The following is a 23,620-nucleotide window of genomic DNA, read 5'->3' as shown; positions in this document are numbered from 1 at the left end:
ACGCCTCCAATTCTACCGCTATGTGAGTTTCTCAAACATAGTTGACAGCTTATTTCCATTGACAGCTTATTTTTATTGTTCAAAGAATGTGCGGGAGATGGTAGACAAAACCCACTACACCGATGACTCCGAATTAACAACTTACAAGGAGAAACATCATCTGGTCGGATTTTGTACTGACATTGAGAATTACAGTATCTACAATCAAACTCCTCAACATTATGGTCAATACGTGCCACTAGTGCATGTGTTCAACTACGATAACTACCATGGAGATACCCTGGTAAGATTTTTTACTATTACGACATCCGTGCATCTTTGCATACTTCTAAAACTAGTACATCATTGCTAACTATGAAGTTATTACTATGTTTTTCAACAGATAATCCCAGAGAATTGTGTGCCTCATTTGATGTATCAGAAAGGTAGTCTTAATGTTTTGAACATACAGCCAGGTCATCCTGCGAATCTCAACTGTCCATACGAGATTTCTAAAAGAAGTGGAGACATGCAAATCAAAGGATGGAAAAATGTATGGACAGTCGTAAGGAGGTTCTTCGAAGCAAAAGGAAGCGAAGCGCAAGAATTGGAGACAGGATGATCTCCATTCTCCATAATGGAGAGTGAGGGTCTATATTGTTTTATGCTGTTTTACCTTAAATAGGGTATTTAGGTCCTGCCTAATACTGGTGATCATGTGCTAAGAACAATTAAGTAGGGTTGGTTCGATGACTATCAAGATGATGATCGTATGACTTGTTATTAATAACTTGTAGAAGTTGTATGATGATGATTAGTAGGACTTGTTAGGATTAGTATTACTTCCGACAAACTCGCTACTCGCGGTCTCGAGACTTGTAATGTTCTATCTTTGTTCGGTCTTTTGAATTCAGAGACTAATATGATGAATTGTATTCGGAGACTAATCTTCTATTGCATTCGATGAATCTGTTGTTGCTGTGTGGTGTTGTCTATATTCTGTCCAATAATATATTTTGTAACCTGTGAAAATATCAGAAAAGAAAAAAATAATCCCTAATATTCATACTAGTGGCGCACCACCACATAGTGCGCCATTAGTAAGCCAGAGCACACTAATGGCGCATCATCCACCAGTGCGCCATTAGTATGCCAAAGCACATGGGTAAATATGGCCCCCTGGGAGGCATACTAATGCCGCACCATGGGCTATACTAATAGCGCACTGCGTGGTGCGCCATTAGTATACCAGATACTAATGGCGCACCAGTGGTGCGCCATTAGTGATAAATTCTAATGGCGTGGTTCTAGTGGCGCACCTGTAGTGCGCCATTAGTAAGCAAAACAGGTGCGCCACTAGTAGGCCTTTTCCTAGTAGTGGAGGAAAGGATGAAGGAACCTATGTTTCCCTCACAAGTTGGGATCAGTCTTCGGACTTTATAAAAAATAAAAGAGGCCAAAGAAGCCCACAAAAAAATAAAAGACGCCGAAGAAGCCTAGCAAAAAAATGAGAGAAAAGAGAGAAGGGGAAAATGTTACTATCCTTTTTCCACACTTGTGCATCAAAGTAGCACCATGATCTTCATGATAGAGGGTGTCCTATGTTATCACCTTCATATACTAGTGGGAATTTTTCATTAGAGAACTTAGCTTGTATATTCCAATGATGGGCTTCCTCAAATTGCCCTATGTCTTCGTGAGCAAGCGAGTTGGATGCACACCCACTTAGTTTCTTTTTGAGCTTTCATACACTTATAGCTCTAGTGCATCCGTTGCATGGAAATCCCTACTCACTCACATTGATATCTATTGATGGGTATCTCCATAGCCCGTTGATACGCCTAGTTTATGTGAGACTATGTCCTTTTTTGTCTTCCCCACAACCACCATATTCTATTCCACCTATAGTGCTACATCCATGGCTCACACTCATGTACTGCGTGAAAGTTGAAAAAGTTTGAGAACATCAAAAGTAAGAAACAATTGTTTGGCTTGTCATCGGGGTTGTGCATGATTTAATACTTTTTGTGATGAAGATGGAGCATAGCCAGACTATATGATTTTGTAGGGATAACTTTCTTTGGACATGTTATTTTGAGAAGACATGGTTGCTTTATTAGTATGCTTGAAGTATTATTGTTTTTATGTAAATATTAAACTTTTGTTTTGAATCTAATGGATTTGAATATTCATGCCACAATGAAGAAAATTACATGGCTAAATACGTTACGTAACATTCCACGTCAAAAATTCTGTTTTTATCATTTACCTACTCGAGGACGAGCAGGAATTAAGCTTGGGGATGCTTGATATGTCTCCAATGTATCTATAATTTTTTTATTGTTCCACTCTATTATATTATCTATTTTGGATATTTTATATGCATTATTATGGCATTTTATATTATTTTTGGGACTAACTTATTAACCTAGAGCCCAGTGTCAGTTTCTGTTTTTTTCCTTGTTTTTTAGTTTCGCTGAAAAGGAATATCAAATGGAGTCCAAACGGAATAAAACTTCACGATGATTTTTCTTGGACCAGAAGACACCTAGAGGACTTGGAGCCCAAGCCAGAAGAGCTGCGAGGCAGCGGCAAGGGTGGAGGGCGTGCACCCTACCTTGTGGGCCCCTCGGGACACCTCTAACCTAGTTATTCGTCATATATATTCATATATATTCCAAAACCCTTAGGGGGAGCCACGAAACCACTTTTCCGCCGCCACAACCTTCTGTACCAGTGAGATCCCATCTTGGGGCCTTTTCGGCAATCAGCCAGAGGGGGATTCAATCACGGAGGGCATCTACATTAACCTTATTGCCCTTCCAATGAAGCGTGAGTAGTTTACCTTAGACCTATGGGTCCATAGCTAGTATCTAGATGGCTTCTTCTCTCTCTTTGATTCTCAATACCATGTTCTCCTCGATGTTCTTGGAGATCTATCCGACGTAATTTTTTTTTGCGGTGTGTTTGTCGAGATATGATGAATTGTGGATTTATGATCAAATAATCTATGCATATTATTTGAATCTTCTCTGAATTCTTATATGCATGATTTGTCTTTGTATTTCTCTTCGAATTATCGGTTTGGTTTGGCCAACTAGATTAGTATTTCTTGCAATGGGAGAGGTGCTTAGTTTTGGGTTCAATCTTGCGGTGTCCTCACCCAGTGACAAAATAGGGGTAGCGAGGTACGTATTTGTATTGTTGCCATCAAAGATAAAAAGATGGGGTTTTCATCATATTGCTTGAGTTTATCCCTCTACCTCATGTCATCTTACTTAACGTGTTACTCTGTTCTCTTGAACTTAATACTCTAGATGCAGGCAGGAGTCCGTCGATGTGTGGAGTAATAGTAGTAGATGCAAGCAGGAGTCAGTCTACTTGACACGGACATGTTGCCTATATTGCATAATCAATGCCTTGGATATCATCATAACTTTGCGCTTTTCTATCAATTGCTCGAAAGTAATTTGTTCACCCACCATATTATTTGCCTTCATGAGAGAAGCCTCTAGTGAAACCTATGTCCCCGGGTCTATATTCCATCATATTTGTTTCCGACCTACTATTTGCAATCTTTTATTTTCAGATCTATAAACCAAAAAAACCCAAAAATATTTTATCTTTTGTTTAGTTTTATCTATCTCTATCAGATCTCACCTTTGCAATTGACCGTGAAGGGATTGACAACCCCTTTATCACGTTGGGTGCAAGTGTTTGATTGTTTGTGCAGGTGCATAGATTGGGGACTAGCTTGTACCTCCTACTGGATTGATACCTTGGTTCTCTAACTGAGGGAAATACTTATATATACTTTGTTGCATCACCCTTTCCTCTTCAAGGGAAAAACCAACACAAGCTCAGGAAGTAGCAACCAACAAGAATTCCAACATTGTCCGAGCCAGAATCGGGGATAGCACAAGCTCGCAAGATAGCGCCTTCAAGAAGGAAGACGACACCATCGCTATTTGGTGCGGGGGGCAGACCTGGAGGTTCCCCTGAGCTCGAAGATGGGCGCAGCTGAAGGCCTTGGCAATGTCTCCAAGAAGAAAACGACAAACACGGGTGCCACCGCTGTCACCATCAGCAAGCCGATCACCTCAAGCTAGGCAATCCCCTAGCCGCCGAGTCTGGAATCGAAGATGAGGAAGACAAACTTGGTCGGAACCACCATGTCAGGGGCAGGGGGTTGGTAGGGCTACACTTTCCGTCGGGGGGTGGCACTGCCCCAAACTCACGAGCAATGGATCTGGAAAAAGGAGGAGGCTTTGAAGCATACGGGGAAGGGCAGGCGACGAAGTGAACCATGTGAAGGGGAACGAAGCATGAAAATCAAAAAAAATCCTACGATCACCCAAGATATAATCTCGAAGATGCATATCAACAAGAGGGGAGTGTGTCTACATACCCTTGTAGACCAAAAGCGGAAGCGTATATAACACGGTTGATGTAGTCGTACTCTTTGTGATCCGATCACGATCCAATCCGATCTAGCGCCGAACGGACGACACCTCCGCATTGAGTGCACGTGTGGTTCAGTGACGTCTCCTCTATCTTGATCCAGCAAGCAAGAGAGGATAAGTAGATGGGTGATGTCTACTACGCAACTTTATTCTTGTAGACTCTTGTTGGGCCTCCAAGCGCGGAGTTTTGTAGGACAGTAGCAATTTTCCCTCAGCTGGACGACCTAAGGTTTAACAATCCATGGGAGTCGTGGTATGAAGATGTTATCTCTCAAACAACCCTACAACCAAATAACAAAAAGTCTCTTGTGTCCCCAACACACCAAATACAATGGTAATTTGTATGGTGCACTAGTTCGGGGAAGAGATGGTGATACAAGCATAGTAATGAGAGTAGATATTGATTTTTGTAATAGGAAAAAAAAAAAAACAGCAAGGTAGCAATTGATAAAATGGAGCACAAACGGTATTTCAATACTTGAAAATGAGGCCTAGGGTCCGTACTTTCACTAGTGCAATCTCTCAAGAATGCTAATATAATTGGACCATATAACCATCCCTCAATGTGCGATGAAGAATCACTCCAAAGTTCTTATCTAGTGGAGAACATAAGAAGAAATTTTTGGTAGGGTATGAAACCACCTCAAAGCTATTCTTTCTGATCAATCTATCCTAGAGTTCATACCAAAATAACACCAAGTTATTGTTTCCAATCGATCTAACCAAGAGTTCGTACTAAAATAATACCATATGATACACATCAACCAACTCTAATGTGATGCCCCCGATTTGATCATACACTAATCATACACGCAAATGTGTATGATCAAGATCAGGGACTCACGTGAAGATATCACAACACAACTCTAGACCCAAATTAAAATAATACAAGCTTCATATTACAAGCTAGAGGGCTCGAATACAAAAGCTCGATACACAAGAGTCAGCGGAAGCAAAAATATTTGAGTATAGACATAAATTAAACAAGACTGTCTTAAGAAGGCTAGCACAAAAGCAAGAACGATCGAAGAGGCAAGGCCTCCTGCTTGGGGCCTCCTAACTACTCCTGGTCGTCGGCGATCTCCACGTAGTAGTAGGCATCCTCGGGGTAGTAGTAGTAGTCAACGGGGTTGGAATCTGGCTCCTGGGCTCCACCATCTGATCGCAGCAACCGGGTATAGGGGGAAAAGAGGTAGCAAAGGAACCGTGAGTACTCATCCAAAGTACTTGCAAGACTTACATCAGAACTATACTAAGTATGCATCAGTATCAAAGGAATGGGTTGTACCTGTGGACTGAACTGCAGAATGCTAGAAGAGAGGGGTAAGCCTGGTCTATCAAAGACTAGCATCTTCAAGCACCTTGCAACATTCAAAAGAGTATAGAATAGAGTTTTATAAATAACAAGCATGTTGTAGTATTGATGCCCAGAGATCCTTCCTCGACTCCCTGCAAGAAAGCAATCCCGGAGCCGCATATCCATCTCATGTCTGAAGTATCCATTTCTAGTTGTAATAGATCATGATACAAGTCTGAACGTCTGTTACCATGGACACAACTATTTGAATAGATAATCTTCCCTGCAGGGGTGCACCACATTTCCCAACACGCTTGATTACTCTGGTCAGACACACTTTACTGGGTCAATGCCCAGCCTCGGAAGATCAAGACGTCACATCCCCACCTAGGCTCAGCAGAGAGGTCCCCGCCGGTCTACATCCTAAGCGCTCCGGGGTCTTGGGCCCATTGCTCGTTGCACCCCAGGTCGTTGTGCGTAGAGTGAATACCAGCGCCACCTCGGATGGTCGACATGATCCGACCGTACCACAATGCTGAACTAAACGTCTGACAAAGCTTCGGCTGATACTATGATGCCAAGTGCCCATAACTGTTCCCACATGGTGGTTAGTGCGAAAAGGCCAGAGGCCAACTAAGAACAAATACCCAAACATGTTAGTGCATTAACAATTAAAAGTAGTGACGGCTGTCGGGACAAGTCCGGAGCTACCACCCCCTCTTGGGTGATATCGCTAAACAACCAGCCGCCACTGTAAGATCTCACGGGTGTTCTCCGGGCCCGCCCGACTTTCACAGGTATCTCTCGCGGGTGCTCACTGGGGCCGCCCGACTTTAACAAGGTCTAAAGTAACATCAAGGTATGTCATGGCCTGGCTTATTAGGGATGATAGACTACTCATACCAATAAGGAATTCCTTCTTTTCTGGGAGCCCATTCGGACAGAACTCCAAAGTTAATCGTGCTCAGCTTGGAGTAGTGTCAGATGGGTGACCGACCAGGAAGTTGCTCCCGGGTGCGCATGAGTGAGGACAAAGTGCGCAGAAAAGACTAGTATTGATCTGTGGGGCCAGTCTAGATCCCGCCAGGAGTAACGACCACCGGCGGGTGTGTCCGGGGCATTACAAGTAGGTATTAGATCCGACCCTCGCAGTTACACGGATGTTTGCGGACAGGTGCGTGGTCATGTTGTTCATGACGTTTGTGACTCGTCGTGGCACACGACATGGTACATGTACCGGACTGGATGCACAGACATATGTGCCAAGAGGGAACGTTCCTGTGGCCCGACGAGGACGTCGGTTCCTCTGAGTGGGGGTGTATGTGATGGCCGGGCTTATTAGGGATGATAGACTACTCATATCAATAAGGAATTCCTTCTTTTCCGGGAGCCCATTCAGACAGAACTCCAAAGTTAAGTGTGCTCAGCTTGGAGTAGTGTCAGGATGGGTGACCGACTGGGAAGTTGCTCCCGGGTGCGCACGAGTGATGACAAAGTGCATAGAAAAGACTAATATTGATCTGTGGGGCCAGTCTAGATCCCTCCAGGAGTAACGACCATCGGCGGGTGTGTCCGGAGCGTTACAAGGTAACCGTGTGTCCAAACATCAAGGGGGGAAACCTGACGAATCACCCTCGATGGATTCCACTCGATGTAATTGTTAAGGTAAACATATGAGGAATCACCCTCAAGGTTCACACTTGAGGTGTTTGCACGACAGAGTCGTATGGGGAGTGGTGAAGGAGAAATTACCCTCGACAGACCATGACCGAGTAGCTACACTACAGAGATATCATCTACAGTGCGTTACGAGGTACCACCCTCGGCACTCGATAGTAGCTCTGCAGAGTCATACAATTAAAGGGGGTGAAGTGATGTTTCAGGCTCTGGACATCGATCACATTGATCGAGTCATCAGTCAACAAGCCGAGGCTATAGGGACAAGGTGAGGGGTCACTGATGGATCACTAACCAACCTATACTGGGCAGTTTAGGATAAGCAGGTAAGGTACAATGAGCAGGTTACAAAAGCAGGCTATGCATCAAATATAGGAGCAATCAATAACAGTAGTAAAATCTAATGCAAGCATGAGAGAGAATGAACTAGGCGATAGTGGAATGATCAAGGGGGGTTTGCTTGCCTGGAAGCACTACTGAAAAGGAAGAAGGATCTGCGGTGATGTAGATCGATCACAGTGGCATCCGATGTGGTCTCGCGGTCTACCAGAGAAGAAGAGGGGGGAGAAATAGTAAATACAAAGCACAGATGCATCACTAAGCATGACATGACGATAAGCGGTGCTAGCGGTGTTCTAAGGCAGTGTTACTCGATAATGACGAAGGGGGATAACATCCGGGAAAGTTTTCCCTAAGTCTGGCATTTTCAGACAGATGAAACGGAGGAGGACGGTTCCATGTTCGCTCTGCTAGGGGCATGTGACAGATGAACGGAGGGCGTATTCGGATTCATCATGTTTTTCTGAGCAACTTTCATGTATAAAACTTTTTCATCCGAGTTACGTATTATTTTCTATTATTTTCAAATAGTTAAATATTTTTTGAAATTATTATTATATCTAAATTGAGTTATTGCATCAGCATGATGTCAACATGGTGTCAGCAGTCAACTAAGTTGACCAAGGTCAACCTGACGTGTGGGGCTGTTCTGTTAGAGACCGGTAACTAATTAACAGTTTAATTAGCTAATTAGTTAATAAGGTCAATTAACAATATTTATTAAGTTAATTTATTATTATGATTTTAATTATTAATTATTAATTCTTTTTTATCTTATCCAGGTGCTGGGCCCCGCGTGTCATACTCATAGGGGCTATCGAGGCGGGTGAGGGAGTCCTGGATTAGGGGGTCTCCGGACAGCCGGACTATATCCTTTGTCTGGACTGTTGGACTATGAAGATACAAGATTGAAGACTTCATCTCGTGTCCAGATGGGACTCTACCTGGCGTGGAAGGCAAGCTAGGCAATACAGATATGGATATCTCCTCCTTTGTAACCGACCTTGTGTAACCCTAGCCCCCTCCGGTGTCTATATAAACCGGAGGGCTTTAGTTCGTAGGACAACAGACAATCATACCATAGGCTAGCTTCTAGGGTTTAGCCTCTCCGGTCTCGTGGTAGATTAACTCTTGTACTACTCATATTATGAAGAATAATCAAGCAAGATGTAGGGTTTTACCTCCATCAAGAGGGCCTGAACCTGGGTAAAACATCGTGTCCCCTGCCTCCTGTTACCATCCGCCTTAGACGCATAGTTCGGGACCCCCTACCCGAGATCCGCCGGTTTTGACACCGACATTGGTGCTTTCATTGAGAGTTCCTCTATGTCGTCCAGGGTGAGACTTTTCTCCCCGGACAGATCTTTGTATTCGGCGGCTTCGCACTGCGGGCCAACTCGCTTGGCCATCTGGAGCAGATCGAAAGTTACGCCCCTGGCCACTAGGTCAGGTTTGGAAGCTTAAACTACACGGCCGATATCCGCGGAGACTTGATCTTGGACGGATTCGAGCCCCTGCCGAGTGCGCTACACGGTCTCGATGAGCATGATTTAGCTCTGTCGTCGGACAGTGTTCAGGAGATTGCACCGATGACTGCTCCGACCCTCAATTCGGAGCCAACCGTGCCATCCATGGACGGGTGGATAGACCCCGCAATGGAGGTCATACTCTCAACGGCGATTGAGTTGAGGATTGACCTTACCCTTCACGGGAGCCACGGCGCCGAACTACTGGATTCTTCCCCGGCCACGGACTCCGAACCGCCTGCTGCCGTGCCCATCGAATCCGACTGGGCGCCGATCATGGAGTTTACCTCCGTGGATATCTTTCAGCACTCGCCCTTTGGCGACATACTGAACTCATTAAGGTCTCTCTCCTTGTCAGGAGAGTCCTGGCCGAACTATGTCCGGCAGGATTGGGATGCGGATGACGAGGAAATTCGCCGCCCACCCACCACCCATTTACTAGCCACTGTCGATGACTTAACCAACATGCTCGACTTTGACTCCGAAGACATCGACGGTATGGACGACGATGCGGGAGGCGAAGAGGAACCACTGCCCACAGGGCACTGGACAGCCACCTCATCATACGATATATACATGGTGGACACACCCAAAGAAGGCAATGGCGATGGGACAACGGAGGATGACCCCTCCAAGAAGCAGCCTAAGCGCCAACGTCAGCGGCGCCGCTCTAAATCCCGCCAAGGAAAAAGTGGTGATACCGGCATAGGAGATAATAGCACTCCGGACAGTGCCGAAGATGGCAACAATCCCCTCCAGCAAGATTTAGGGCAGGAGGATGGAGAAGCCAGCCCTCCCGAGAGAGCGGCAGATGGAGAGGCGGAGGATGATAATTACATGCCTCCCTCCGAAGACGAGGCAAGCCTCGACGATGACGAATTCTTCATGCCTGAGGATCCCGTCGAACAAGAGAGCTTCAAGCGCCGGCTTATAGCCACGGCAAATAGCCTTAAGAAAAAGCAGCAGCAGCTTCAAGCTGATCAAGATTTGCTAGCTGACAGATGGACTGAAGTCCTTGCGGCCGAGGAATATAAACTAGAACACCCCTCCAAGAGTTACCCAAAGTGCAGGTTGCTACCCCGACTGGAGGAGGAAGCACCAAAACCTACATCCCCAGTGTATGATGCGGCTGATCAGCCACCTCGTGGCCGCGACAGAGAGGCATTCCAGCCGGAAGCTCATCCCGCACCCCGACGCCTCTCAAATAAAAATGTCAGGGCATGGGGAAATACGCCAGACCTGCGAGACGTATTGGAGGACAAAGCAAAACACGCAAGATCGATCTACGGATCACGAGGGCGTGCCACTATGCGAGACGATAACTGTCATGCCAGATACAGTAAAAGTAAATCCAGCCGGGCCGAACACAGCGGACAGGACTCATTCGAGCTACGTCGCGATATAACCCAGTACAGAGGCGCCGCACACTCCCGATGCTTCACAGACGAAGTAATGGATCACCAGATCCCAGAGGGTTTCAAACCCGTAAATATTGAATCATACAACGGCACAACAGATCCTGTGGTATGGATTGAGGACTTCCTCCTGCACATCCACATGGCCCGCAGTGACGATCTACACGCCATCAAATACCTCCCACTCGAACTCAAAGGACCAGCTCAGCATTGGCTCAACAGCCTGCCAGCAGAATCCATTGGCTGTTGGGAAGATCTGGAAGCCGCATTCCTCGACAAGTTCCAGGGCACTTATGTGCGACCACCAGATGCCGATGACTTGAGCCACATAATTCAGCAGCCAGAGGAAACGGCCAGACAATTCTGGACACGGTTCCTGACAAAGAAAAATCGAATCGTCGACTGTCCGGATGCAGAGGCCTTAGCAGCTTTCAAGCACAACATCCGCGATGAGTGGCTCGCCCGGCACCTTGGCTAGGAAAAGCCAAAATTTATGGCGGCCCTCACGACACTCATGACCTGCTTTTGCGCAGGAGAAGACAGCTGGTTGGCTCGTAGCAACAATATATCAAAGAACCATGGTACTTCGAATACCAAGGATGGGAATGGCAGGTCACGTCGCAACAAACACAAGCGCCGCATTAACAGCGACAATACCGAGGATACGGTAGTCAATGCCGGATTCAAAGGCTCAAAACCCGGTCAGCGGAAAAAGCCATTCAAAAGATGCACTCCAGGCCCGTCCAGTTTGGACCGTATACTCGACCGCTCGTGTCAAATACACGGCACCCCCGACAAGCCGGCCAATCACACCAACAGGGATTGTTGGGTGTTCAAGCAGGCCGGCAAGTTAAATGCCGAAAACAAACACAAGGGGTCACATAGCGATGACGAGGAGGAGCCCCGGAAGCCGAACACCAGAGGACAGAAGAGGTTCCCTCCACAAGTGCGGACGGTGAACATGATATACGCAACCCACATCCCCAAGAGGGAGCGGAAGCGTGAGCTTAGGGATGTATATGCGTTGGAGCCAGTCGCCCCAAAGTTCAACCCATGGTCCTCCTGTCTGATCACCTTTGATCGCAGGGACCACCCCACTAGTATCCGTCATGGCGGATTTGCTGCACTAGTCCTAGACCCAATCATTGACGGATTTCACCTCACTCGAGTCCTTATGGATGGCAGCAACAGCCTGAACCTGCTTTATCAGGACACAGTGCGCAAAATGGGCATAGACCCCTCAAGGATCAAACCAAGAAAAACGACCTTCAAAGTCGTCATACCAGGTGTAGAGACCCATTGCACAGGCTCAGTCACACTGGAAGTGGTCTTCGGATCCCCGGATAACTCCCGAAGCGAGGAGTTAATCTTTGATATAGTCCCGTTCCGCAGTGGCTATCACACACTGCTCGAGAGAACCGCATTTGCGAGATTCAATGCGATACCGCACTATGCATATCTCAAGCAAGCTCAAGATGCCAGGACCTCGGGGGGGGGGGGGGGGGTGATCACAGTCAATGGAAATACAGAGCGCTCTCTCCGAACGGAGGAGCACATTGCGGCCCTCGTAGCAGAAGCGCAAAGCAGCCTCTTAAGGCAATCCACCAGTTCGGCGCTTCAAGATCCGGACACCTTCAAGCACGCCCGAAGTAATCAGCAACAAGACCACCTGGCACATTCCAAGCTCGCATAGCAATGCGGCCCCCACCCCGGCCCCAGCCAAACGGCGAAATCCGTGCCACGCATGCATAATTACGCATTAAAAATACCATGGGCACAGGTGGGGAGGGGGGAACGACTGCGGCACGCCCCAAGACGCGGCTCAACCACGCCAGGGGCTTCCTGTTTTGATATTTTTCTCTTTCAGGACTTTAATCTCTGGAAACCTTGTCTGGCAGCATGATTATCGGACACATGATGCAGCAACCAAGGGGGCAGAAAGCTACGTCGCACCACGGAACTGTCAGGTGGATTACGATAATGAGTGAAATACTTGCTTTAATACCATTCCTCAGCCTGCCCTCGGAGGGGACATGTCAAATAGTCCTACTTTTTGCTTATCGCACTGCTTGTATCATTCGGCTTTAACGCAACCTTTTTGAATAAACAATGCATATCACTAAGACTATTATTGCATTCTTCTTTATATATATATATATGTTCATTCATGACATCTAGCACCCGTACACTTCGGTACGGCCAAAACGCTGGGGGCTTAAGCATACCCCGCAATACGGCGTGAGAAGTCCGAACACTTTTGACAGTGCAGCACCCCGAACTTATAACATTATATGCATCAGCTCCGAATCATGTCTTGGGTCAATAGTTGGGTTTGCCCAGCTCCCATGTTTTGGTATCTTACGTTCCGCTATATCGGCTAAGGTAGCACTGGGAGAACTACTGCGATTGTGCCCCGGTTCTGCTGGGTAAGCACCTCAGTAGAGAAAGCTAAAACTGACTGTCATGATAAGGCGAGAGACTGGTCGCTGTTCGAGAGGTTTCGAGTCCCTAAAGACTTATGCCGCTTAGAGCGAGGAGTCGGCTCTGTCCGGCTTAAGGCGTGTATGGCGCCCCGAATTCGGCCTTCCGAATACTAGGGGCTTCACTGAAATTTAAAATTATAGAATTCTATGGCTAAGTGAGAGTGATAAAGCATTATAGTCCGATTGCCTTGTTCGTTGTGCTGAGCACCTCCCTCGAAGGACCCAAAAATGGGAACAAGAGTGCTCGGACTTATCCCGAACACCCCAGCACTCGTGGCATGGGGGCAGAAGCCGACGACTGGCCATCTCTCAGATTTGATAAACAGCCGAACATAAGGTAATATTTTAAATTCAAACAAGCATTGCATAGCGCATATGAACAAGTTTTCATCATACAGGATCACACGAGCAAGTTCATTCAAATATTACATCTTTCGCACACTCGTCCGCTACAAGACGGTCACCCTTCAGGACACCCTCATAGTACATCTCGGGGTGGCGATGCTCCTTGCCCTGCAACGGTCCCTCCTTCACCAGCTTCATGGCGTCCATCTTGGCCTAGTGCACCTTCGCACGGGTGAAAGCCCGGCGTGCACCTTCGATGCAGACAGACCGCTTGATGACTTCCAGCCGTGGGCAGGCATCCATAAGCCGCCTCACCAGGCCGAAGTAGTTGTTGGGGAGGGCGTCGCCAGGCCACATCCAGACTGTAAAGCCCTTCATGGCCTGTTCGGCCGCCTTGTGTAGCTCGACCAGTTGCTTCAGCTGGTCGCTCATAGGCACTGGGTGTTCGGTCCCAGTATACTGGGACCAGAACAACTTCTCCGTTGAGCTTCCCTCCTCGGCCCAGTAAAATTTGGCGGCATCCGACACGCTGTGGGGCAAATCTGCGAATGCTCCTGGAGAGCTTCGGACTAGGGTAAGTAACAAGTAATTTACTTTCACATGCTTGCTCTGCATATTGAATGCCTTTCTCCTGGAGGGCCTTTTGGGCTTCGATCTTGGCATTCTTTGCGCTCTCGAGGGCCGCAGCAAGCTCGGACTCTCGTGTCTTCGAGTCAAGCTCCAAAGCCTCGTGCTTCGTCACGAGAGCCTGGAGCTCTTGCTGCACCTCGCCCACCCGTGCCTCCTGCTTTTCCCGCTCGGTGCGCTCCCGGGCCGCTTTGTTTTCAGCCTCGGACAGCGCTTGCTTCAGGGTCTCCACTTCGGTCGTGGCCCCTGGCAAATTCATGATGATCCTGTCATTTTGCAATCGCATCTTATATATATATACTAGGTATTACTTACCTTTGTTCTCCTCAAGCTGCCCCTTAGCAAGGCCGAGCTCTTTCTCGGACCCCTCGAGGTCCTGCTTCAGTGCGGCGACCTCCGCAGTCAGTGCGGCAGAGGTCAGCAGCGAATCCTGCATACGCATATATACATACTTATATTAGACTCCTGCAGATATCATTTGATCCTCTATTCGGCTTTTCTTTGTGAACACCAAACAGAGCATCAGGGGCTACTGTCTATGCGGTAATATTTTTCCTATATTTTAAATACTTACCTCAAAGCCTGTTAGTAGGCTGGCACAGGCTTCAGTCAGTCCGCTCTTGGCGTACTGAACCTTCTTGATCACCGCACTCATAATAGTGTGGTGCTCTTCGTCAATGAAAGTGCCGCGAAGCGCTCCCAGCAGGTTGTCCGGTGCATCTGGATGGACAGAGGACACCGGCACGGGCGTTTTGCCCCTTTTTGAAGGAGGCCGCCTGCCAGAGTCCGGAACCACTAGAGGTTCCGGCGCGGTGTTCGGCTGAGAGCCGAACTTGGAGCCTTCGGGAGCCTGGCTCCCTTTGCTCCTGGAGTCTGGAAGGCCGCCTTGAGGCGCCTCCAGGACTGTCTCCCCCCGGCTCGGTGCCCCTTGAGACAATACCTCGGCATTGTCCGTAGGGCAAGGGGATGATGCGGTCGGAAGTGGATCGCTATCCATATCCGACGAGTCCAAGGAGCCGTCCGACGAGGATATGTCGATACGGGCTTGGGGCGGTCTGCATAAACTTATTCGGCATTAGGGGAAGCAGTGCGACAAAGGTATGCTATGAGTTACTCTGGTATCCGAATACTTACAACTTCGCCAGGGGCTTGGCCCTGAGCAGCCACTCATCTTCGTCGTAGGCGGCGGTGGTGGAGCAGTCCTGAAGGAGAGTCCTTCCCTTCTTGGACCCTTCGGCCTCCCAAGTGGGGGCGGCCTTCCTTTTCTTGTCTTCCCCGACTGGAGGGGGAGCATCTTCATCTTCCTCCTCGTCTTCGTTGGAGGAGTGCGCTGCAGAGTCATCGGGCGAGGAGTCCGATACCACCTGGCGCCGGGAACTCTTTCGGGTTCCCTTGGCCTTCTTCTTGGTCTTCTCCGGCACCTTGTACGGAGCCGGAGTCAGCATCTCCGTCAGGAGAGCGTCCGCATTATCTTCAGGCAGGGGGCGGACAGTTAATCTTCTCTGATGCCTCCACCCAGTCCTATCAAAGGCATGGAGCTCAGATCTCGCACATGGTTAATCTATGGGCAATAAATACCCTACCAGATGTATAGCACTTACCGAGTTCGCAGGGCGCTTCGCGCTTAGCCCGCGGTCCTCGGTGAGAGAGTGAGGGACCTCGGCGCCCTTGAACAGCACCCTCCAGACGTCTTTGTGCGTCGTGTCGAAGAGCTTGCTTAGAGTCTGGTGCCGGGCCGGGTCAAACTCCCATAAGTTGAAATCTCGTTGTTGACACGGGAGGATCCGGCAGAAGAGCATGACCTGGACTATGTTGACAAGCTTGAGTTTCTTGCTTGTCATGTTCCGGATACATTTCTGAAGTCCGTCCAGCTCCACCGATGAACCCCAGGACAGGCCCTTCTCCTTCTAGGAAGTGAGGCTCGTGGGGATTCTAGATCGAAACTCGGGGGCCGCCTCCCAGTTGGCGTCGCGCGGCTCGATGATGTAGAACCACGCCGACTGCCACCCCTTTATGGTCTCCACGAAGGAGCCTTCAAGCCATATAACATTGGGCATCTTGCCCACCATGGCTCTGCCGCATTCCGCTTGTTGGCCACCCACCACCTTCGGCTTGATATTGAAGGTCTTCAGCCACAGACCGAAGTGGGGCCGGATGCGGAGGAAAGCCTCGCACACGACGATGAACGCCGAGATGTTGAGGATGAAATTCGGGGCCAGATCATGAAAGTCCAGCCCATAGTAGAACATAAGGCCGCGGACGAATGGATGGAGGGGAAACCCCAGTTCATGGAGGAAGTGATGGAGGAAAACCACCCTCTCATGAGGTTCCGGGGTTGGGACGATCTGCCCCGCAGCTGGCAGCCGATGCGCGATATCCGCGGCTAAGTATCCGGCTCCGCTCAACTTTTTGATGTGTCCCTCTGTAACGGAGGAAGCCATCCACTTGCCTCCTGCTCCGGACATGATTGGAGAAGGTTGAGGAGAAGGATGTGGACTTGGGCGTTGGAGCTCGAGTGCGCGAGAATGGATGAGCAAGGAGGAAGAAGGGGTGGGTAGAAGAAGGTTAAACCTTATCCCTTTATAAGGGCGGACGAAACTATGCGCCCCCACTAGCCTGGTAAAACTCGCTTGTCCCCCAAGCGCCATAATTGATGGCGTGGTTGGGTTACCCACGTCCGTATTGATGAGAATCCCGTAATAAGGGGGACACGATCTCTTCTTTGACAAGACATGTCAAGAAACCGCCTCGCGTTATGTGTGGGGCTGGGTAAAGAAAAACGGTTCGAATAATCACCGGGCCATGGCATGATGTCATGTTGCCAAAACGTGTCAGCGGATTAGATTTATGGAAATATTATTCTCTCTACGGTGGTATGTGGAACTTATTTTGCAGGGTCGGAAGCTATTCTTGTATTCAAATTCTTCCGTGGAGTATTCGGAGGAGGAACCCGCCTTGCAATGCCGAAGACAACACTGCGTGCCGGACTCATCATCATTGAAGCCTGGTTCAGAGGCTACTGAGGGAGTCCTGGATTAGGGGGTCTCCGGACAGCCGGACTATATCCTTTGTCCGGACTGTTGGACTATGAAGATACAAGATTCAAGACTTTGTCTCGTGTCCGGATCGGACTCTACCTGGCGTGGAAGGCAAGCTAGGAAATACGGATATGGATATCTCCTCCTTTGTAACCGACCTTGTGTAACCCTAGCCCCCTCCGGTGTCTATATAAACCGGAGGGCTTTAGTCTGTAGGACAAGAGACAATCATACCATAGGCTAGCTTCTAGGGTTTAGCCTCTCCGATCTCGTGGTAGATTAACTCTTGTACTACTCATATTATCAAGAATAATCAACCAGGACGTAGGGTTTTACCTCCATCAAGAGGGCCCGAACCTGGGTAAAACATCATGTCCCTTGGTACGTCTCCAACGTATCTATAATTTTTGATTTCTCCATGCTATATTATCTACTGTTTTGGACATTATTGGGCTTTATTATCCACTTCTATATTATTTTTGGGACTAACCTATTAACCGGAGGCCCAGCCCAGAATTGTTGTTTTTTGCCTGTTTTAGGGTTTTAAAGAAAAGGAATATCAAACGGAGTCCAAACGGAATGAAACCTTCGGGAATGTGATTTTCTCAACGAATAAGACCAGAGAGACTTGGACCCTACGTCAAGAAAGGAAACAAGAGGCCACGAGGTAGGGGGGCACGCCCACCCCCACCAGACGTGCCCTCCACCCTCGTGGGCCCCCTGTTGCTCCATCGATGTACTCCTTCCTCATATATATATCCACGTACCCCCAAACGATCAGAAACGGAGCCAAAACCCTAATTCCACCGCTGTAACTTTCTGTATCCACGAGATCCCGTCTTGGTGCCTGTTCCGGAGCTCCACCAGAGGGGGCATCGATCACGGAGGGCTTCTACATCAACACCATAGCCTCTACGATGAAGTGTGAGTAGTTTACCTCAGACCTACGGGTCCATAGTTAGTAGCTAGATGGCTTCTTCTCTCTTTTTGGATCTCAATACAATGTTCTCCCCCTCTGTTGTGGAGATCTATTTGATGTAATCTTCTTTTTTGCGGTGTGTTTGTTGAGACCAATGAATTGTGGGTTTATGATCAAGTCTATCTATGAATAATATTTGAATCTTCTCTGAATTCTTTTATGTATGATTGGTTATCTTTGCAAGTCTCTTCGAATTATCAGTTTGGTTTGGCCTACTAGATTGATCTTTCTTGCAATGGGAGAAGTGCTTAGCTCTGGGTTCAATCTCACGGTGTCCTTTCGCAGTGACAGTAAGGGCAGCAAGGCACGTATTGTATTGTTGCCATCGAGGATAACAAGATGGGGTTTTCTTCATATTGCATGAGTCTATCCCTCTATATCATGTCATCTTGCTTAAGGCGTTACTCTGTTTTTTAACTTAATACTCTAGATGCATGCTGGATAGCGGTCGATGAGTGGAGTAATAGTAGTACATGCAGGCAGGAGTCGGTCTACTTGTCTCGGACATGATGCCTATATACATGATCATACCTAGATATTCTCATAACTATGCTTAATTCTGTCAATTGCTCAACAGTAATTTGTTCACCCACCTTAGAATACTTATGCTCTCGAGAGAAGCCACTAGTGAAACCTATGGCCCCCCGGTCTATCTTTATCATATTAATCTCCTACTACTTAGTTATTTACTTTGCTATTTACTTTGCCTTTATTTTAATTTGCATCTTTATCATAAAAATATCAAAAATCTTATCTTATCATATCTATCAGATCTCACTCTCGTAAGTGGCCTTATAGGGATTGGCAACCCCTATTTGTGTTGGTTGCAAGGATTTATTTGTTCTGTGCAGGTACGAGGGACTCGCGCGTAGCCTCCTACTGGATTGATACATTGGTTCTCAAAAACTGAGGGAAATACTTACGCTACTTTGCTGCATCATCCCTTCCTCTTCGGGGAAAACCAACGCAGTGCTCAAGACGTAGTAAGAAGGATTTCTGGCGCCGTTGCCGGGGAGGTCTACGCAAAAGTCAACATACCAAGCACCCATCACATACCCTTATCTCCCGCATTACATTATTTGCCATTTGCCTCTCGTTTTCCTCTCCCCCACTTCACCCTTGCCGTTTTATTCGCCCTCTCTCTCTATCCTCCCTCTCTATTTGCCTCTTTTTGCTCGCTTGCTTTTTTTTGCTTGTGTGTTAGTTTGCTTGCTTGTCACGATGGCTCAAGATAACACTAAATTGTGTGACTTCACCAATACCAACAACAATGATTGTATTAGCACTCCGATTGCTCCTCTTAGTGATGCTGAATCTTGTGAAATTAATACTGCCTTGCTGAATCTTGTCATGGAAGATCTTTTCTCCGGCCTTCCTAGTGAAGATGCCGCTACCCATCTAAAGAAGAAAGATGTGGATAATGATATTGTTAAATTGAAGCTATTTCCTTTTTCGCTTAGAGATCGTGCTAAAGCTTGGTTTTCGTCTTTGCCTAAAAATAGTATTGATTCATGGAACAACTGCAAAGATGCTTTTATCTCTAAGTATTTTCCTCCTGCTAAGATAATCTCCCTTAGAAACGATATTATGAATTTTAAGCAACTTGATCATGAACATGTTGCACAAGCTTGGGAGAGAATGAAACTAATGATACGTAATTGCCCTACTCATGGTTTAAATTTGTGGATGATTATACAGAATTTTTATGCCGGATTGAATTTTGCTTCTAGAAATCTTTTAGATTCGGCCGCGGGAGGCACTTTTATGGAAATCACTTTAGGAGAATCTACTAAACTCCTAGATAATATTATGGTTAATTATTCTCAGTGGCATACTGAAAGATCTACTAATAAAACGGTGCATGCGATAGAAGAAAATCATGTTTTGAGTGGAAAGATGGATGAACTTATGAAATTATTTGCTAATAAGAGTGTTTCTTCTGATCCTAATGATATGCCCTTGTCTACATTGATTGATAATAATAATGAATCTATGGATGTTAATTTTTTTGGTAGGAACAATTTTGGTAACAACGCGTATAGAGGAAATTTTAATCCTAAGCCTTATCCTAGTAATCCCTCTAATAATTTTGGTAATTCCTACAACAATTCTTATGGAAATTATACTAAGATTCCCTCTAATTTTGAATCTAATATTAAAGAATTTATTACTTCGCAAAAGAATTTTAATGCTATGATTGAAGAAAAATTGCTTAAGATTGATGATTTGGCTAGGAACGTTGATAGAATTTCTCCTGATGTTGATTCTTTGAAACTTAGATCTATTCCACCTAAGCATGATATCAATGAGTCTCTCAAAGCCACGAGAATTTCCATTGATGAGTGCAAAGAAATAACCGCTAGGATGCGTGCTAAGAAATATGCCTATATAAGAGCGTGTTCTTCTAGTTCCTATGAAAATAAAGATGAAGATCTAAAAGTTATTGATGTGTCCCCTATTAAATCTTTGTTTTGCAATATGAATCTTGATAATGATGGGACTGAATATGATCCACCTTTACCTAGAAGGCGTTCCAAGAATTCGGAATTTGTTGATCTTGATGCTAAAATTGATAAAAGTGGGATTGAAGAAATTACAACCCTAGATGTTGCTAAACCCACTATTATGGATTTCAAGGAATTTAACTATGAAAATTGCTCTTTGATTGATTGTATTTACTTGTTGCAATCCGTGCTAAATTCTCCTCATGCTTATAGTCAAAATAAAGCGTTTACTAAACATATCGTTGATGCATTGATGCAATCTTATGAAGAAAAACTTGAATTGGAAGTTTCTATCCCTAGAAAACTTTATGATGAGTGGGAACCAACTATTAAAATTAAAATTAAAGATCCTGAATTCTATGCTTTATGTGATTTGGGTGCTAGTGTTTCCACGATTCCAAAGACTTTGTGTGATTTGTTAGGTTTCGGTGATTTTGATGATTTCTCTCTAAACTTGCACCTTGCGGATTACACTATTAAGAAACCTATGGGAAGAATTAATGATGTTCTTATTTTTGCAAGTAGGAATTATGTGCCCGTAGATTTTATTGTTCTTGATATAGATTGCATTCCTTCATGTCCTATTATTCTTGGTAGACCATTCCTTAGAACGATTGGTGCAATTATTGATATGAAGGAAGGAAATATTAGATTCCAATTTCCATTAAGGAAAGGCGTGGAACACTTTCCTAGAAAGAAAATTAAATTACCTTATGAATAAATTATGAGAGCCACTTATGGATTGCCTACCAAAGATGGCAATACCTAGATCTATTCTTGCTTATTATGCCTAGCTAGGGGCGTTAAACGATATCGCTTGTTGGGAGGCAACCCAATTTTATTTTTATTCCCTGCTTTTTGCTCCTGTTTAGTAATAAATAATTTATCTAGCCTCTGTTTTGGTTGTGTTTTTTGTTTTTAATTAGTGTTTGTGCCAAGTAGAACCGTTGGGAAGACTTGGGGAAAGTCTTGTTGAACTTGCTGTAAAAACAGAAACTTTAGCGCTCATGAGAACAGCTGCCATTTTTATTTGGAGAGTGCTATTTAGTTAATTCTTTTTTCAGATGATTAATAGATAAATTCCTCATGTCCAGAAATTTATTTTAGAATTTTTGGGGTTCCAGATCTTGCGCTAGCTACAGATTACTACAGACTATTCTGTTTTTGACAGATTCTGTTTTTCGTGTGTTATTTGCTTATTTTGATGAATCTATGGCTAGTAAAATAGTTTATAAACCATAGAGAAGTTGGAATACAGTAGGTATAACACCAGTATAAATAAAGAATGAGTTCATTACAGTACCTTGAAGTGGTCTTTTGTTTTCTTTCGCTAATGGAGCTCATGAGATTTTCAACTTTAAGTTTTGTGTTGTGAAGTTTTCAAGTTTTGGGTAAAGTTTTGATGGATTATGGAACAAGGAGTGGCAAGAGCCTAATCTTGGGGATGCCCATGGCGCCCCCAAGATAATCTAAGTACACCTAAAAGCCAAATCTTGGGGATGCCGTGGAAGGCATCCCCTCTTTCGTCTACTTCTATCGGTAACTTTACTTGGAGCTATATTTTTATTCGCCACATGATATGTGCTTTGCTTGGAGCGTCTTGTATTATTTGATTATTTTCTTGCTAGTTTACCACAATCATCCTTTCTGTACCCACCTTTTGAGAGAGCCATATATGATTTGGAATTTGTTAGAATACTCTATGTGCTTCGCTTATATATTTTGAGTTATATAATTTTTCTCTAGTACTTCACTTATATCTTTTAGAGCACGGTGGTGGATTTGTTTTATAGAAACTATTGACCTCTCATGCTTCACTTAGATTATTTTGAGAGTCTTAATAGCATGGTAATTTGCTTAAAATCCTAATATGCTTGGTACACAAGATTAATAATAAAACTTTCTTATGAGTGTGTTGAATACTATGATAAGTTTGATACTTGATAATTGTTTTGAGATATGGAGATGGTGATATTAAAGTCATGCTAGTTGAGGAGTTGTGAATTTGAGAAATACTTGTGTTAAAGTTTGTGATTCCCGTAGCATGCACATATGGTGAACCGTTATGTGATGAAGTCGGAGTATGATTTATTTATTGATTGTCTTCCTTATGAGTGGCGGTCGGGGACGAGCGATGGTCTTTTCCTACCAATCTATCCCCCTAGGAGCATGCACGTAATACTTTGCTTTGATAACTTGTAGATTTTTGCAATAAGTATATGAGTTCTTTATGACTAATGTTGAGTCCATGGATTATACGCACTCTCACCCTTCCACCTTTGCTACCCTCTCTAATACAGCTCACCTTTCGCCGGTATCATACACGCACCATATACCTTCCTCAAAACAGCCACCATACCTACCTATTATGGCATTTCCATAGCCATTCCGAGATATATTGCCATGCAACTTTCCACCGTTCCGTTTATTATGACACACTCCATCATTGTCATATTGCTTAGCATGATCATGTAGTCGACATCGTATTTGTGGCAAAGCCACCATTCATAATTCTTTCATACATGTCACTCATGAGTCATTGCATATCCCGGTACACCGCCGGAGGCATTCATATAGAGTCATATTTTGTTCTAAGTATTGAGTTGTAATTGTTGAGTTGTAAGAAAAATAAAAGTGTGATGATCATCATTATTAGAGCATTATCCCAGTGAGGAAAGGATGATGGAGACTATGATTCCCCCACAAGTCGGGATGAGACTCCGGACAAAAAAAAAAGAGAAAGAAAAGAGGCCACAAAAAAAGAGAAAATGCCCAAATAAAAAAATGAGAGAAAAAGAGAGAAGGGACAATGTTACTATCCTTTTACCACACTTGTGCTTCAAAGTAGCACCATGATCTTCATAGTAGTGAGTCTCTCATGTTATGACTTTCATATATTAGTGGGAACTTTTCATTATAGAATTTGGCTTGTATATTCCAATGATGGG

This window comes from Triticum urartu, chromosome 5A (genome assembly GCF_056163025.1).
Source record: "Triticum urartu cultivar PI428250 chromosome 5A, HENAU_Tu73, whole genome shotgun sequence".
Classification (NCBI taxonomy): domain Eukaryota; kingdom Viridiplantae; phylum Streptophyta; class Magnoliopsida; order Poales; family Poaceae; genus Triticum; species Triticum urartu.
The sequence above is the reverse complement of the archived record's forward strand: the minus strand, read 5'-3'. Positions refer to the sequence as shown.